The sequence below is a fragment of the Octodon degus genome, unplaced genomic scaffold (assembly GCF_000260255.1).
Source record: "Octodon degus isolate 3935 unplaced genomic scaffold, OctDeg1.0 scaffold00106, whole genome shotgun sequence".
Taxonomy (NCBI): Eukaryota; Metazoa; Chordata; class Mammalia; order Rodentia; family Octodontidae; genus Octodon; species Octodon degus.
The window spans coordinates 5,417,972-5,422,636 of record NW_004524682.1 but is presented as its reverse complement, the minus strand read 5'-3'; the positions used below and the strand labels follow the sequence as shown (position 1 = coordinate 5,422,636).

Below are 4,665 nucleotides of genomic sequence, written 5' to 3'. Positions count from 1 at the left end.
AAGCTTATGACTCACAAATAGAGTTATGGTAATGAAGACCTCATAGAACAATAAATCTTAAAAATTATGATAGAGGGATATGGCAAAACTTGTGAAGATGGTAACTGTGGTAGTCTGATTGCAAGAGCTATTCACTTTTGCTCACACCATGACTTTATAAGCCTTCCCAGCAAGACGTATCATCTATTTTCTTGTTGTATAAATTGGGGCTGGCCTTAGCACTCATTTTATCCAGCAGAATGTTTCAAGAGTGACATGATGCTAGGCTTTGGAGGCCTTGCACATTTTTGTGCATGCCTCTGTAGCCTTGCCAAGCAATTAGAAGAGCAAAGGCTAGTGGGCCAGATAATGAGAGATGACAGGGAGCAGAGTTGGATCATCTTAGGTCTGCCAGCTGCTAGGCAACCTCGACCCACCGCAAATGCATAAGCAAGCCCAGCCAAGGCCAGATGACAGGTACCTGAATCAGAGAAAGCACACAGCTGAACCACCGACTGAGAAACACAAACAAAATTTTACTGCACCATAGTACAATGTAGTGTTATTGTGGCACTAAGAATGAGCATAGAGAATAATCGAACTTTGAGGAACACTGATACAGACACATTACTTGTTATTACATATGAAATTTTGATATGTATTCCATAATAGGGCACATTTCAGAAGCAATCCCAAGTTAGGATGTGGGTGAAAAATATAAACATCTTTTATCCACTGTAATTCAAACTCCAGAGTCTATTTCTGCTTTTCTTCCACATTGAATTCTCTTCTAAAGATTTTACCTTGCTTTTACTCTGTGATTATAAAACAGTGAATAAATAGGAAAAGAATAATGAAGTGTGAAAGATATCATCAAAAGCAGGAATATTCTAGTCATAATGTCTTTAACAAGTATTCATTAATCCATTTAGTTATTCTAAGTGTTGATCCACAGCTGAGATTTAAACACCCTCACCTCTTAAAGGAGATCTGAAATATTACTGCTATTTTTAATTAGAGAAGTCTCTTGGTAGGAAGTTTTCATCTGATTTTTAGTATAGCATATAAAAAGACCCATGCCCAAATCCTTATGTCAAATACAGTAGTTACTTCTTTCAAGGTACCCTTTTTCTTCTAAGAAACATACTCTACATATTCTCTTATTTTCTACTGCTTGACACATTTTCCAAACATTGCAAAGTATGCCTTTTCCTGAGCTGTCTTGTGTTTCTCTGAAGGGAAGTTGTATCAGACTTGCATGGAAGGTAGTGAGACCTTGTCTCAAAAAAAAAAAAAAAAAAAAAAAAAAAGGAAAGAAAAACAAAACAGACTTGCATGGAATTCTTAAATTGCAGTATAAAATAGAACCCCTTGTCCTAAAAGGATTTTGAAAACGTACTTTGTACATCCTTCCCTGGTCAGCAGTATTCAGAAACACATTTTCAAGGGCTCTGGATTACCTAGTGTGGGAGACCAGATAATGAGGATCGGGACCTAATTGGCTTCCAAAGTGAGCGCAAAGGTGAAGGGCAGTGTGTAAGCATGATGGGATGTTGTGCATTATAGGAAGAAGTCAACGCAGCTGAAAGCCAGTTATTTACTCAAATATGGACCACAGATAATTGGAAGCAGATGAACCTTTTGCTACTCTAAATACTTGTACCTGTGTTTAAGCAAATAAAAACAAGGTGAGACAGATGCTCAGGCCTCTCTGCTCCTAGAGGCAAGAGCCCCTGGCCCATGTATGCTAAAATAGCTCTGTGTGTTTTTTTAATGCTTTACTTTTTAACCTTTATTTGGGAGTACTTAAAAACATAATTTTGAATGATCAATTCATTGGTTTTGTTTTTAGCATTCATCCGATATTTTAAAAAGTTTTGCTTTTCTTCTTTACAAAATACATGTTTGTACCAAAAATTAAACAGAAATAAATTAGTTTAGGTACAGCAGACACTTTTGTAATATGGGTTTTCCTATATAAGAACACATTATTTTCCTTTTTCTCCATTTATTCAAGCTTCCTCCAGTGGCCCTCGGTGGAGAATTATAATTTTCATCATATAGGTTCCATAAAACAATTATTTGTTCCTAGGATATCTACTGCTCTTGACGCTGCGGAGAGATTTTTTTCCCCAATGTTTTCTAATTGGTTGGTGGTACAAAATGTTATTTTTTAACTGGTGATATTCTTCACTAAAAATTGAATAAAATGGAAGAGATGTGTTTCCATGTGAAGACTTTGCCGCATTCACTTCCCTCCCAGAGAATTCTTCCAAGATGAATCTGATTATGCATGATCTATTTCAGCATTAATCTTCAGAGCTTCTACATCCTTCTCACTACTAAGATTTTCCTTCCTTATGGATACTGTAATGCTGACCAAGTTGGAAGGTAAACCCAAAAGCTTTCCCACAGATATTATACACATGAGGTTTTTTCCAAGTGTGGACAGTCTGGTGTATAATACAGTCAGAACTAGAGCTGAAGCCTTTGCTGCTTCTCCCCATTGTGGCTTCTCTGATGCCAAATTAAATGGGCATTAACAAGGAAGGCTTTTCCACACTCCTTACACTGAAAAGGGTTTTCTCCAGTATGAATTCTCTGGTGTACAATATAGTCAGAACTACAGCTGAATGCCTTTTCACAATTCACATTTGAAAGGTTTCTCTCTAGTGCGTATTCACGGATGTCTGGTTAACTTGGCATAGACACTAAAGGCTTTGTCACATTCTTTGCCCTGATAAGGTTTTTCTCCAGTGTGGATTCAGTGATGATCAAGTAGGTTTCTTTTAGAAGTAAAGTATTTCCTGCATTCATTACATTCAAATGGTTCCTATCCAGTGTGAATTCCCTGATGTTGTATTAGTTTTGTGTTAACATTAAAAGCCTTTCCACACTCATCACACTTGTAGGGCTTCTCCCCAGTATGGATCCTCAGATGCTGCTGAAGCTGAGAGTTACACGTGAAAGCCTTCCCACATTCATTACACCCATATGGTTTCTCACCAGTGTGGATTCTCTGGTGCTGGATTAATGTCCCTTTGATACTGAAGGCTTTTCCACATTCATTGCATCCATAGGGCTTCTCACCTGTGTGAATTCTTGGATGTGGAATGAGTTTTGCGTTATTACTGAAGGCTTTTCCACACTCTTTACACTGATAGGGCCTTTCTCCAGTAAGGATAATCTGATACTGCCTAAGCTGAGAGCTGCACCTAAAGACTTTCCCACACTCACCGCACACATAAGGTTTTTCTCTGGTGTGGATTCTCTGGTGTGTAATATATGCAGAACTACAGCTAAACCCTGTTCCACACTCCTGGCACTGATAGGGCTTCTCTCCTGTGTGGATTCTCTGATGCCTACTAAGACTCCCATTGACACTAAAGGCCTCCCCACAAACTTTACACTGATAGGGCTTCTCTGCATTGTGGATTGTCTGATGTGGATTGCTGTAATGGGAACTGTAACTGAAGCACTTCCCACATTCCACACATTTGAAGGGTTTTTCCCCACTATGAAACGTTTGATGCCAAATTAATTCTGTGATAACTTTAAAGGCTTTGTCACACTCCACACACTAATAAGACTTCTCCCTAGTGTAGTTTTCTAGATACTGATTAGGTTGAGGATCAAATCTAAAGATTTTCACTAAATCTTCACATTTTACATGTGTTTACACAGTATTAATTATTTCATGCTTAATGAATTCCGTGTCAAAGCTAAAGGCTTTCATCAGTTCTATACAACCAGGGTACTGCTGTTCAGTGGAGATACTATGATGCTGAAACAAGTTTGGACTGTGACTAATTGAATAGTCCTCCATGGAGCTTGTTTCATCTTTCACTTCTCCCTTCACGTTGTTGCTGTTTTCCTTCTTCATCCTTCCTGCTGAGTGGACTTTCTGTGGTTGCTCTGGTATATAGGTTTCTGAAAAGTCTTTTTCCAGGCGAAAGTCCCTTGGAAGTTCAAATTGTGTGCAATCCTTTTCTTCACACATTTCTTTTGTCAAATTACTGTTTGTCTGCGTATTAGTACCTATGTGAGGGTCTATGCCACTTCCAGTTGCCAGTGGCGATGGGTGCTCCAGCTAACCACCTCGCTCCAGTTATGAGATCATAGTAGGTCTGAGAAATGGAAATCCCAGTGAGGCCACACTCCCATAATTCTCCAACATCACATCCCTGTACAAGGCTCTCTGTGAAAGGGACAGTGTGTCCCATTCTGTCCGGGTGAAGTACACAGCCACATCCTCAAAGGTCATCAACTTCTGAAACAACAGGCTCCTGCTGCCCTAGGGCCAATTCCAAAGGTCAGGTCCTGTGGCCAGGCTGGGAGAAGCATGGCTGCCATCACCTCGTGTACCTCTCAGAGAAGGGCCAGAGCTCTACAGCTTGCTGTTAAGCGGCACCACCAGAAATGCCTTCTGTGTCTTTTAGTCTTTCATAATGCTTCCCTCACATGAGGGAACAAATGATCAGGACCAGGTTCCTACAAGTAGTGCCCAAATAGAGACCTGACCAAAGCAGGCCAGTTCCCTACAAGCGGTTCTTGCATAGGGACCTCACCAGGGCAGGCTTGTTTCTGACCACTTAGACTCAAATCCCTCATATCTACCCAAGTGCTCTAGAGAAAAAGAATCAATAGGATGTTTCTATGTGTCAGTATCTATGTTGTTATATATCC

The 4,665-nt window shown here is 39.8% G+C and overlaps 1 pseudogene; it reads right to left on the bottom strand.

Annotated features, from left to right (window-relative positions):
• Positions 1–2,321: 2,321 nt before the first annotated feature.
• Positions 2,322–4,332, bottom strand: LOC101580383 (annotated as a pseudogene).
• Positions 4,333–4,665: the final 333 nt, after the last annotated feature.